The sequence below is a fragment of the Procambarus clarkii genome, chromosome 11 (genome assembly GCF_040958095.1).
Source record: "Procambarus clarkii isolate CNS0578487 chromosome 11, FALCON_Pclarkii_2.0, whole genome shotgun sequence".
NCBI lineage: Eukaryota > Metazoa > Arthropoda > Malacostraca > Decapoda > Cambaridae > Procambarus > Procambarus clarkii.
The window spans coordinates 34,285,399-34,299,972 of NC_091160.1; the positions used below are offsets into that span (position 1 = coordinate 34,285,399).

General features: G+C 43.1%; 1 long non-coding RNA gene across 1 annotated transcript; it reads left to right on the forward strand.

Annotated features, from left to right (window-relative positions):
• Positions 1-744: 744 nt before the first annotated feature.
• On the forward strand, positions 745-9,634 carry LOC138363426 (uncharacterized). The gene is made up of 2 exons (XR_011228071.1): positions 745-810; positions 7,970-9,634. It is a non-coding gene; the product is annotated as an uncharacterized lncRNA (long non-coding RNA).
• Positions 9,635-14,574: the final 4,940 nt, after the last annotated feature.

Here is a 14,574-nt window from a genome sequence, read left to right on the forward strand (position 1 = left end):
GAAATATGAACATGTTCATTATGATGTTGGACTATTATTTGTCAAATTTTATTAGTTAGGTTAGCTTTTGTTTGTGGCATGAGTTGAATTGTGGGTTTGGATACTAAACCTCGTGAATTTTAACAAATTAACAAGGTTTACTAAGTGCTTGTGCGGGGGGGTTGTAACAAACTAGGCTGTTGTAAGAATTATCCAGAGTGGTTTATCGACAAAAGAGAATGGGAAGCTGAGCCGCATGGTGACCTGACCCCCAGGGGGATTCGCGGTGGAAATAACCGACGCGTTGTTCATAACTGCGTATAATGAACCATCCTATAGTATTCAGTAAATTAGAGAAAATTAGCCTTTATTCATTTTGCATTAAAATTGTATTGTATAATAGTACTGGATACAATATCAAGAGTATTCTAATTATTGAGTTTAAGTCACCATCAGTGACGTCACGAATCGGATCTAACTTTTAAGGCGGAGTGACCGGCGGTCATAGGTCAGCAGGGTTGACATGTCTAATATTTCTCAAAGTTTTATTAACCATTTTGGGGATCGGGAACAGCTCTGCCGTTAGATGTTTGTAATTTAATTCAGTAAAATAATTCAACCAGTCTGGATCAATTCAGTACAAACAGAGTTTAATTGTTATAACTTAACCTTGCTAAAGTAACTGGGTAAGCGATGCGGAAGGATACAAGGTTCTAGTCTGGGCTAGGCCAGACGAGGACAAATCAGTGTGAATACGGGAGCAGCTGGGAGAGGTCAAACATCTTACCTCTCCCCAAGACCACCCAACACCTAGAGCTGTGGTCGCCCAAGGTATAGTTGCTATGGTTATGTATAGAAATAGTCTTCTCATTTGCCATTCAGGTCAAGTAGGGAGTGTTAAAGTGATAGGGAGTGAACATATTTAGATTTTGTTTTAGTTTTCTTTTAATAAATTAAATTTGTTAATATTTTTGCATTTCATTATTTCCATGTGTTTTTGTGTAAACTTGTCCTGGTCACGTGGTCCACACGAGGCAGAGTTGCATTGGGCGCCGATTCTAACATCGAATCGGAATTATCATTACCGTGTAATTTATTCCACACTCAAGGTCATCGTTTATAGTGGGGATCAAGCCCCTAGGTTGATTAATTAGCGTGATCGATCCAGACCTCGATCATTGCTCTGGTATTACTGGTCTGGTGGTGGCAGCAGAGGTGACTCTAGGGTTTTGTTCAGAGCTTAGGTCACGTCATACTGGGTGTAGAATCCTAAGTCGGTCAATCGTCTTAGGACCACGTGGCGTGGAGTTGGCTTTGGTAAAAGTTTTGGAGTCCCTTGGTTTAGAAATAAAAGTAAGAATACGGGTAGAGGGAGTAGAAAGAAGGAAGTAAAGAGAGAGGAACCCGTACCCGTGTTACACCTGCCTGTCTCTCCAGCTTATGTACCAGCCTCTTATGCGGTACTGTGTCAAAGGCTTTCCGACAATCCAAGAAAATGTAGTCCGCCCAGCCCTCTCTTTCTTGCTTAATCTGTGTCACCTGATCGTAGAATTCTATTAAGGCAGTCAGGCACACACACACACAGTGTGTGTGTGTGTGTGTGTGTGTGTGTGTGTGTGTGTGCGTGCGTGCACTCCCGCCACATTAAGGTAATGTCCCCAGCTAGCCGGAAAGAGCAACACTGTGGGTCTGAGAGGGTTAAAGCTTTTCTGTTCTGCGTGCGTGCGCGCGCGAGCACGCTCCGGTGCCTATATTACCTACCAGTGTTTGCAGTAGAGCAGAGCTTCAGCTCCCGGACCAAGAATACGCGTCAACTGTCTAATACACTCATCCCCCTGCAACCTCTTGCTAGTCCAGCCTCGATCCCCCTATACTCCAATTCGACCGTTAATACGTCTAAAATTAGACGTAATAAAGCAAGCTGACCCACCGTAATATTGACGCTTTGGGCGAAACTCTCTTATATTAGGGACGAGGTGGCGGCTTTAGCGAACTCGGTAATATAACTCGCTAATATAATAAATTATATTATGTAAATTTAAATTATATAATCGGTTAATGGGTCTTTAAACCCGTTTACAGAATAGAGGTTTGGTTGTAAATTAAAATTATAAATAAAGGTTGTAATGTAACATTGTGGGGGACAAGATAGTGTATTGGAATTAAATAATTACGATAGGTTTGGTTAAATATATTACGGTATACTCAGGCATGAGCGTATAACACCCTTTAGGGTATACTATGACAGTCGGAGAACCAGAGTAGATGACTTTAAGGTATACTCGTGTACACAGAAACAATATATTATTGCACTAACTGAAACATGGATGAAAGTACAAAACATGTAATTATTAGCTAAATATAAAATTAACGGGTACTAATTATTCCAGATCAAGAGGATGGCTTTAGTACATTTTTAATTACATAAGTACCTCGTATTTTGTACGGTTGTAGCCAATACAGTGACCTGGCTGTTTTAAAAGTTTTCACCGTTATTAATCTATCTGTTAATTGTTCCTATTTCCAGTACTATTCACAATCAAATTAACGTGATTTATCAGTAGAAACTGAATGGGCTCACCATAGCCCGTGCTGCTTGGAACTTTTTGTTCCAGGTAGCGAATCTTTAACAACATTTGAAACCGATTTCCTGATTTCGTCCAGTAGACATCAGTACCCAGAGAGCCGTCACAGTTAACTTTCCGGAAATTAGTTTTCTAAAGCTGCAGCAAATTCTTAATTAAAATCATCTTTTTTAAGACTAGTGAATTAGTTTCCTGAAATTATTTTGTGACGAGGGAAAATGAAACGTGATAAAGTACCAAGTTTATTCTCCACTTTTGTTGATAGCGTGACGAATATTGTCTAACTATACTAGTATTTCAACTTTCCACTTTTACATACCTTAATCCCTATAAAAAATGATTATAATATTAATGTTAACAATAGCAGTAATCCGTAATATTAACATAATAATCGCTATATGTGTGTGTGTTTGATATTAAAATATAAGCTTGCACAGAAGCTTAAATAAATGACAGAGTCCCCCCTCCTCTGTCACACATAAAACATATTTCTATGCACCTAATTACAGGGCAGCCTTATCAAAAAGGCTTTTATCAAACGCTAAAATGCATTTATGTAAAAATATATATTTGCCTTTAAATAAACCACAATGTCAGAGGGAAGATATTAATCCTTATTTTTAATTCCAAATTTTGGTTTTAAAGATAAATATTGATATTGTGAGCTTTACTCTATAAAATAAAATATATGCCGATAAATTAATGTACAAACATTGATACCTGTTTTATTTACGTGTTACCTTATGTTGATTTCGGGGCTCATCGTCCCCGCGGCCCGGTCATCGCCCAGGCCTCCTCGTTGCTGGATTAGGGGGCTCGACCCAGGTCGTTAGGTCGAGCCAGAGGGGGGGGGGGTCTTATACAATTAATAATGTCATGTAAACTGGGAAACCGGTCAAGTTGATTGCGGTCAAAGATACCTAATTACCCAACCAGCCAGACGTCAAACAAGGGCGGGTAATTTACCCTCCAGCCTGTGGCAAAATGAACGACAGGATTTTGGGGAGGCCATTCTAATAGAACCCTATTTCAGTCATGTTCTTCCTATTATAGGGCCTATTTCAGGCCCTATACTTACTCCGGCCAGCCTATGTCCGTCCACAGGAGCGGGGCAAGTAGCACGGGCTATGGTGAGCCCGTAGTGGACTTACCTGGCACAGGAGCGGGGCAAGTAGCACGGGCTATGGTGAGCCCGTAGTGGACTTACCTGACACAGGAGCGGGGCAAGTAGCACGGGCTATGGTGAGCCCGTAGTGGACTTACCTGACACAGGAGCGGGGGCTTGAGACAGGTGTTGTGACGGTAACAGGAGCCCCAACACCTGTGCCAGACCTGCAGCCTAATCACCCGTCTATTTATCTAGCCTAAGATGACAGGAAAGTCAATTTAGCCACGGCAAGTTGGGACAAAAAGTTAGTTGTGTTAAGCGTGTGTTCGGCCGACACAAAGGCGTAGATAAATGAATGTTCGCATGCGTATAATAATATTCGTGGTGCTGGTAGCGGAGGAAGGTATGCGTCAAAGGGAACGGTTGAGCATATTCTTTGTTGTTCTTCAGCTGGTCGACGGTCTGGTCGGGCGTGCTGGACCTGGTCGTGTGAGCGACATGGATGCGTGTACTCACCTATTTGTGCTTCCGGGGGGTTGAGCTCTGGCTCTTTGGTCCCGCCTCTCAACTGTCAATCAACAGGTGTACAGGTTCCTGAGCCTACTGCGCTCTATCATATCTACATTTGAAACTGTGTATGGAGTCTGCCTCCACCACATCACTTCCTAGTGCATTCTATCTGTTAACTACTCTGACACTGAAAAAGTTCTTTCTAATGTCCCTGTGGCTCATGTGGGTACTCAGTTTCCACCTGTGTCCCCTTGTTCGCGTACCTCCCGTGTTGAATAGTTTATCCTTGTTTACCCGGTCGATTCCCCTGAGGATTTTCTAGGTTGTGATCATGTCTCCCCTTACTCTTCTGTCTTCTAGTGTCGTAAGGTGCATTTCCCGCAGCCTTTCCTCATAACTCATGCCTCTTAGTTGTGGGACTAGTCTAGTAGCATACCTCTGAACTTTTTCCAGCTTCGTCTTGTGCTTGACAAGGCACGGGTTCCATGCTGGGGCCGCATACTCCAGGATTGGTCTTACATATGTGGTGTACAAGATTCTGAATGATTCCTTACACAGGTTCCTGAACGCTGTTCTGGTGTTAGCCAGCCTCGCATATGCCGCTGATGTTATTCTTTTGATTTGGGCTTCAGGAGACAGGTTTGGTGTGATATCAACTCCTAGATCTTTCTCTCTGTTCGTTTCATTAAGTACTTCGCCTCCTATTCTGTATCCTGTGTCTGGCCTCCTGTTTCCACTGCCTAGTTTCATTAACTTACATTTACTCGGGTTGAGCTTTAGTAGCCATTTGTTGGACCATTCATTCAGTCTGTCTAGGTCATCTTGTAGCCTCATACTGTCTTTCTCCGTCTTAATCCTCCTCATAATTTTTGCATCATCAGCAAACAATGAGAGGAATGATTCTTTACCATCTGGAAGATCATTTACATATATAAGAAACAGTATGGGTCCAAGGACTGAACCCTGCGGGACTCCACTGGTAACGTCTCGCCAATCTGAGACCTCACCCCTCACAGTGACTCGCTGCCTTCTGTTACTTAGGTTCTCCCTTATCCAATGGAGTACCTTTCACTCCTGCCTGCATCTCCAGCTTTCGCATTAGTCTCTGGTGTGGCACTGTGTCAAAGGCTTTCTGACAATTCAAAAATATGCAGTCTGCCCACCCTTCTCTTTCTTGCCTGGTCGTAGAATTCAAGTAACCCTGTGAGGCAGGACTTGCCATCCCTGAACCCATGTTGATGCTGTGTTACAAAGTTCCTTCGTTCCAGATGTTCCACTAGCTTTTTTCGCACAGTTTTCTCCATCAGCTTGCATGGTATGCAGGCTAGGGACACTGGCCTGTAGTTCAGTGCCTCCTGTCTATCCCCTTTCTTGTTTATCGGGACTACGTTTGCCGCCTTCCATATTTTTGGCCGTTCACCTGTTGCCAGTGATTTGTTATACACCATGGAGAGTGGCAGGCGCAGTGCTTCTGTTCCTTCCTTTAGTATCCATGGTGACATTCCATCCGGACTTATTGCCTTTGTCACATCCAACTCTAGCAAAAGCTTTCTTACATCTCCACAGGTAATCTCAAATTCCTCTAGTGGTGCCTGGTTAATTATTCCTTCTCTTATTTCTGGAACTTCTCCTTGCTCTAATGTGAAGACTTCCTGGAATTTCATATCGAGTTCCTCGCACACTTCTTTGTCGTTTGTAGTGAATCTGTCTGCCCCTATCCTCAGTTTCATTACCTGTTCCGTCACTGTTGTCTTTCTCCTGATGTGGCTGTGCAGCAATTTGGGTTGGTTCTTAGCCTTGCTTGCAATGTCATTTTCGTATTGACTTTCTGCCTCTCTTCTCATCCTGACATATTCATTCCTGGCATTCTGGTATCTTTCTCTGCTCTCCAGTGTCCTGTTATTCCTATAGTTTCTCCATGCCCTTTTACTTTGCTGCTTAGCTAGCCTACATCTCTGATTAAACCATGGGTTTCTCATCTTCATTTTACTGTTTTCCTTTTGGACTGGGACAAACTTGTTCGCTGCGTCCTTGCACTTCTGCGTGATGTAATCCATCATATCTTGGCCGTCTTTCCCTTTAGCTCTTGTTCCCATGTTATATCCGTTAGGAATTTTCTTATCTTCTCGTAATTTCCTCTTTTGTGTCCTCGCTTTTGAAAACCACTTTTATCAATCGATCTTTGTCCTTGTTGTACCGGCCAAGCCTGAAAACCTTTTCTATATTCAGTTCTTCCCCCTCCATCTGTACCCCTTCAAGGATCTCTGTGGCCTGTGGACTGTGACTTTGTCCATATCTCTCCTCACCCTTGGAGTGGCCCCTATTTGCTCCTTAATACCTACTACGACTACTGCTCTTTTCCTCTCTTATCAGTCGGCTGGTGCATCTTGCTGCTTCCTGAGAAGTAGCAACTTTCATGGCAATTTCCTGTACTGCAGAGAAGACTTCCGGGGTCCTTCTAAGTACGTCTGCAAATGAGGGTTGTAGTGTAGAAGTCCCTTCTATAGATACATTACCATTACGCACAGAAATCACAATTGCATGATGCATCAAATGAACAAATCCACAAGGGCCGTGACGAGGATTCGAACCAATTGCATCACACAATTGTGATTTGTGTGTGTAATGAAGTAAGGGCGAAGAGGGAGAACGGCCTATTGACATAGCTCGAGTGCATGGGGGAGTTGTGTAAAACCCTGGTTTGTGTCTCGGAGAGGCTGCAGGATCCAGTAAGTTCAGTAGAACTTCGGTTTCAACTCCTTTTGACCATGCTGTAGCTCAGTCGATTAAGGCGTCTGGGATGCTCTCGGACGCAGGTTCGAATCCTCGTCACGGCCCTTGTAGATTTGATACATTACCATCTTCCTGAGGGCTGGATCGTGTCTGATATTGGGGATTCTCTGGGGCCCTGACAGCTGGCCCACACGGACCAGGATACACACTACTGAAGCTCAAATAGTCAACAACCAGACTCAACCTCTCAGTATTGATCAGAATGTTCCTGTCTCAGCCCCTCTCCCCCCTCCCTGTCTGTCTGTCCCACTGTCTCGCCTCTCTCTCTCTCTCTCTCTCTCTCTCTCTCTCTCTATCTATCTCTCTCTCTCTCTCTCTCTCTCTCTCTCTCTCTCTCTCTCTCTCTCACACACTCCCTCACTGCCCCGCCCCTCTTCCCTCCAATTTTGAATTCACTGGGAGAGTTTTCAGAACACTTTGTACCAATTTAAAATACCGAGAATTTTTCTGATTTTGTTTTATTTTCAATGTTAGCTTCTACGGCTTTATTCTCTCGTGTTGTGTGTGTGTGTATTTACTATTTGAATTTACTATTTGTGTCTGCAGAATCGAGCTATTAGCTCTTGGACCCCGCTTTTCTTTCCAATCGATTATTCCTATATATCTACTACATATATTTCAAACACACACACACACACAGGAAGCAGCTCGTAGAAGCTGTCTAACTCTTAGGTACCTATTTACTGCTAGGTGAACAGGTACATCAGGGTGAAAGAAACTGTCCCTTTGTTTCCGCCTCCGCCGGGAATTGAACCCTGGCCCTTAGGACTACGACCCCCGAGCGCTGTCTACTCAGCCGCGAGGCCCCCTTAACATATATGCGTGTGTGTGTGATATTGAAACAATGTTTTGTAAAGTAGTTCTTATATTTTGTTATGATGATGTTGCTTAAGATTCGCTACTTGGAACAAAAAGTTCCAAGTAGCACGGGCTATGGTGAGCCCGTAGTTATGATAAACACACTAATATTTATATATATATTCTCTGTTTACAGAGTTCCTGAATGGTGAGATGTGACAGAGCCAGCCTCGATTCATGTCATCTATTCAACTCCATATAACTTCCCTTCCGTATAAGGCCTATGAACCAGGCCGTCAAAATCCTATATTATAATAATTCTTGCCTACGATGAAACTGGAATTTAGCGCCGATAAATGTCAAGAGAATTAAGAATCATCAAGAGAAAATGACTTTACCGCTAACTAAACTAAAGTTTAATCGCCAAAGTTATCGTAACATTAAAGAGGGAGATAAGCTTGAAAGTGACTTGGTAATTAGGAAAATGGCCTGTAAAACTCTATATATATATTATCAGCACAGGTTCCTTGACGACATTCATGCTAAAGGAGTTAGAACAAAAAGATAATGTTACTAAGAAAACGCGATTAATGCAACTAGAGAAAATGGGATTCAATTTACATAATAAGCCGTTGTATTATTGTATGATAAACTTCGATAAAAATAAACGAGAGCGCATACGACTGAAAGAATCAGCTGCAGGCAGACAAAACACACGCGCACACGCGCACACACACACACACACACACACACACACACACACACACACACACACACACACAATCCTGTTGATTGATGGTTGAGAGGCGGGACCAAAGAGCCAGAGCTCAACCCCCGCAAGCACAATTAGGTGAGAACACACACACACCCACACCCACACACACACACACACACACACACACACACACACACACACACACACACACGGCAACGAATACACACACATTTAACCGGACGAAAAAAAATGAATGGACTCGTATATGCTATTATATATCGCGCGAAACAAATGGCCCAGGAGGACGGGTATATGCCCCCGAGGTATGCTGGGTATAACTGTGGCAGCAACACAAAGTCTTATGTTTATATCAACACTCAACTGACATTTCAGGGTAGACTATAAACAGAATATTGTAAATTATATTTGAGGTTTTATTTTTAGAAGAGTGATAAAATGAGAGTGAGAATACAACAGAGACGGAACAGAGGAAGAGAACAGGATGAGAAGGAATTGAAGATAATAATAGAAGGAATAGAAGAAGGATAGATATTCAAATATCCGCGGATAACAAGATAACAGCAAAATACAAATGGTCGCCGTTATCATTTCAGAGCAGAAACAAGTAATTATGGATTACGGTCAAAGAGAAATGAAACTATGTAGTGGAAAGAATGACACCTTCGGCACTTATTTATATATATATAGTTGTAGAAAACTTTTTTCGTAACAAAATGTATTCCAGATCAACATTTTTCTAAGCAACGTGTTGTCCAAAAGTGATCCAAGCCTCCACTTAGTGAGCCCAAGTGCAGGTTCGAATCCCTCGGGCACAAACTCGCTCAGCTTAAGCTCTGATTCTGAATTCATATCACCTGTCTCTCAGCTTCCCAACCAACCAACCAATCACACGTGCCATTCTCGCACTCAACCTAATCCTCAAGTTGTGTTTCAGAATCAGGGCTCAAGTATAGCTGCTATATTTACTTAAAAATTTGTATAAACTGAAAGTTATTGTGTGTGTAGTATATATTACATAATATTTATAAAGTTATCAAATATATGATTGGTAGATGTACGATTATTTGAAGCCTAATGTGATTATATATATATGTAGAATTTTAGTAAAATAAATGGAATATTGGAGTTGTTTAAATTCTTCAAACCCAAATATTTTGTTTTGTTTTTATTGTAGCTAAAAAAAATCACTGAACAAGATTGAATTAATGATTCTACAGTCCCCCCCCCCCCCCCACCCTCAACCTGTCCACTTAGATCGATAAAAAAAAATTATACCGAAAGACTTTTTTTTGTTATAGTTCTTCCTGTCTACGACGCCAACGGAGATTATATTCACCGGGAAATTGCAAGAACCCAACTTTAGGAAGCAAACTGGAGAGCGATCATTTAATCTCCCGACCTGTTGCTCGGCGCTTCCCAACGTTGGCATTCCCAGGAGCTCGGGGCCGGTAAAACATTACATTAAATATATTGCAAGTTTGCAACGCTGAGCAACTCTTGAAAAGTCAACATTCCTGCAATAATGTTTCAGAAGTTTTATTGAGTGTGTAGGCGCCAGCGTGTAGGATAACAAGCGTTAAACACAATCCTAATTCTCTGAAAAGTGTTTTTGGTATCGATCTTAAGGGACTAGATTCACGAAACAGTTACGTAAGTACTTACGAACCTGTACATCTTTTCTCAATCTTTGGCGGCTTTGTTTGCAATTATTAAACCAGTCAATGAGCTCCGAAGCACCAGGAGGCTGTTTATAACAATAACAACAGTTGATTGGCAAGTTTTCACGCTTGTAAGCTGTTTAATAAATGTAACCAAAGCCGTCAAAGATTGAGGAAAGATGTACACGTTCGTAAGTGCTTGCGTAACTGCTTCGTGAATACGAATCCTTGACGGTAAGCGAAGCCTCGTTGGGTGGGTGTGTGTGGTGGTGGGGGGCGGGGTGGAGCACGACCCCGAGGGACGCTGTCTCCTGGAACAACTACTGCCTGTCTCAAGACATCAAAGAGTGTCTTTGTTGTCGCTGGTTTACCTGCCAGTGTTGGCTGGCACCCAGTGTCAGGCAGTGCCACACTGAGGGCCAGTAACCCTGACCCGACTTAGTTCTTCTGCCCCTTCCTCGGCATCCTTCGCCTCCTCCACTAGAAGACAAATACCGTCCAGGGGAGATATATATTATATATATATATATATATAATATATATATATATATATATATATATATATATATATATATATATATATATATATATATATATGCAGAAAATCCACAGACAAATGTGAAAGGAAGTGAACGTTTCGGCCTGATTAAAGCCGTTGTCAACACCAAACTGTCCTAGAATCGTGGTCATTTGCATATTATATATATATATATATATATATATATATATATATATATATATATATATATATATATATATATATATATATATATACAGGTTCTTGTATATTATTATTATCAAGATCAGCAACATACGAAGATGTTAGGCTATGACTTAATATTATTACGTTGATGTGAAATGATAACGGCAGTAATTATTAATAAACAAAAGCATAACTAAAAAGCGCTATCAAAATTACACAAGCTGCATAATTTCCAGCCAGCCATTAGCAATGGAAGCCAGCTATCATTAAACAGTATTAAAATAACAGCTAAACTCCCGACAGCTATTTTTTTTTTCTCTCCGGCATTAATTTATACTAATATGAAAGATTTCCGCGCAAACTGAAGCATTTAATATTGCATATGGAAATTGTCGAGTCAACATCATGCAAAATAACGTAAATTTAAGTCCTGTGGAACTCAGGCCAGACTTAGAAATATATTTTATAGTTTATAAAAAATTAAAATGTTTGAGAGCTTAGGATTATGTCTGACGACAAGGTTATTAACGCTGCGAAGCATTATTCTTAAGCGAGAAACAATCCTTGATGGCACTGGGTATGTCAGGGTGACGCCCAGTGTGTATGGGCACACTGCTTAGGGGCCCCACGATTCTAGGACCACCCCCTATCCCCCTATGAATCGCTAATTACCGCCTACTGGTCATGAGAGTGGATAATTACTCGAATTCCCGCTGGAAAAATCTGGGATTGAATTCCCTTTTCCAAATTATATTTATAATATAATTTGTATATTACTCTGAGGGTAATCCTGTGATTTAGCGGGCATCAGAGGGCCCCAGTGCCCATCATCTGGGTAGAGGGCCCCAGTGCCCATCATCTGGGTAGGTCCCAGTGCCCATCATCTGGGTAGAGGGACCCAGTGCCCATCATCTGGGTAGAGGGACCCAGTGCCCATCATCTGGGTAGAGGGGTCCCAGTGCCCATCATCTGGGTAGAAGGTCCCAGTGCCCATCATCTGGGTAGAGGGACCCAGTGCCCATCATCTGGGTAGAGGGGTCCCAGTGCCCATCATCTGGGTAGAGGGACCCCAGTGCCCATCATCTGGGTAGAGGGGTCCCAGTGCCCATCATCTGGGTAGAGGGACCCCAGTGCCCATCATCTGGGTAGAGGGCCCCAGTGCCCATCATCTGGGTAGAGGGCCCCAGTGCCCATCATCTGGGTAGAGGGCCCCAGTGCCCATCATCTGGTTAGAGGGTCCCAGTGCCCATCATCTGGGTAGAGGGGTCCCAGTGCCCATCATCTGGGTAGAAGGTCCCAGTGCCCATCATCTGGGTAGAAGGTCCCAGTGCCCATCATCTGGGTAGAGGTTAGCAGAAAGGTTATGGTGTTTGACAGCATGGGTAACCTCAGTAAATGTAGCCTAGTAAGGATAAAATAGGTTTGACAAGAGAAATACGATGAGGCTATAATCACAACACAACTCTTTCTCCTCTCTCTCTCTCTCTCTCTCTCTCTCTCTCTCTCTCTCTCTCTCTCTCTCTCTCTCTCTCTCTCTCTCTCTCTCTCTCTCTCACGCCCCAGTACCTGGAATGTAACTCAAATGGTTTCTACGAGTTCCTCTACTTCCTATATAGTTCCTGAGGGGCCCCCATAGACCCATGTGTGTCTATTTCCATCTGGGTTAGTGCGGGTGGTCCGTCCATCTTCATACCGCAATGTTTCCTAGGCTTTTTGGGGGGAGGATATTGAGAAGCGTTGGACCTCGAAGGTGCATACGGTGTTATATATTATTGGTTTATTTATTTGTATATGTACAAGAAGGTACATTGGGTTTATGAGAGCACATAGCATTGATGTTTTGCCATTTTTGTAAAGCCGCTACCACGCATAGCGTTTAGGGAAGGTCTTTAATCTAACAGATAATTTTAAGTAGGTAATTTCTTGGAAAATTGAAAAAACTGTTAACAGGTACATTGTAAGAAAATTTGACAAAGATTAGTAGGTATATTAAAGTAAAATTTGAGGGTTATCAACAGGTACATTGTAACATAATTTGAGGATTATTTCATGTCATTCACCATTTCCTACCATATTTTTCCACTCCATATTCTACGTTGCAAAATCTGGGACTTGGCCTTCCTGTATCTTCCATGTATTAAGTAATACCTCTCTCTCGTCTTCTCTCCTGAGAATATATTTGAGAGCTTCGAGACGGCTCCAATAGCTTAGGTGCTTTATCGTGTCTCAGTTCAATGTATGTTCTCCACATTCCCAGCATTTCAGAAATCTTTTCTGCTCTGAAACATTTCCTCCCTCCGCCTAAACAGGCCCCCCACCCACTTCAGGGGTACCTAGGAGAGCGTTCTTATCCTCCTCCCTCCCTTAGCTATAGGCTGCACGCACAGAGAAGAGAGAGAGAGAGAGAGAGAGAGAGAGAGAGAGAGAGAGAGAGAGAGAGAATGAGAGAGAGAGAGAGAGAGAGAGAGAGAGAGAAAAGGGGACTTATCAGGGGGGAAAGCGCCAAGCCATTTCGACTATATATTATAGCACTTGGAAGGGGTCAGGATAAGGATTTGGGATGGACGGAATGGTGCCCAACCACTTGTGGACGGTCGAGGATTGAACGCCGACCTGCATGAAACGAGACCGTCGCTCTACCGTCCAGCCCAAGTGGTTAGGCAGAAAGAAAAAAGAGAGAAAGAGAAAGAAAATTAGAGAAAATAAGAGAGAAAGAAATAAAAAGAGAAAGAAATGGACAGAAAGAAAAATATAAAGGGAGAGAGAGAGAGAAGGTGGGAGAAAGAGAGGGGGCAGAGAGAGAGAGAGAGAGAGAGAGAGAGGAGAGAGAGAGAGAGAGAGAGAGAGAGAGAGAGAGAGAGAGAGCACAGACCATGAACAGGGGACACAAGAACAATACAGACACAAGTGAGACAAGAGACAAGCAAGAGACACGAGATATTCCGACAATAGCTACCAGAACCTCAAGTGCCGATAGCTAAGCTATATTACAAGCAATTACAAAGGCATAATTGCTCCTAGGAGTCGCTTCCCTTGGGAGAGAGAGAGAGGTCCTGTGTCTGAGTCACAGCGTCCTGTCAGAGAGAGGTTACCTTGGGAGCGAGGAGAGGTTACCATGGGAGCGGGGACCATCCAGGTAGACTTCTTGCTGTTCCAAGCCATGACAATTACCATCCTCCAGCGACACTGGAGACGAACGCCTCACATCTCGTACCCCACTCCAGCTACTGTCCGGCAGGTGGAGGCGACATACACGGTCGCTACTGTGAACTACGGGTGTCCGGAGGGTGCGGGGCGGGGGGGAGCCGACACCATTACAACATTAACACACTTAGAATAGCAACGCCTCACAAAATATTCACATTTTCTATGCCTGGGACTCGGTAGGTTGGGCTGTAAACCTTGGGTCCGATTCTAGGCTCGGCTAAAAAGAGAATTGGATTCAGTACAGAGTGGCAACTCTAGAGAACTTGGCTGCATATATCAACCTCTACGGGGAATCCAACTCTCGTTGTGGGTTTAGAGTCAGCTACTCGGAACAAAATTTCCATAGTGAGCCCATAAAAATCCTCGCATATGTGGCTACGCTACACATTTCAGCATCGTAGCCTCCGCAGACACCGCCCGCGGGAGGGAAGGTAATGGAACGCCATCCGGAACGAAGCACTTGACATAATGCAACAAGGCGCCAATACGCTTCAGGC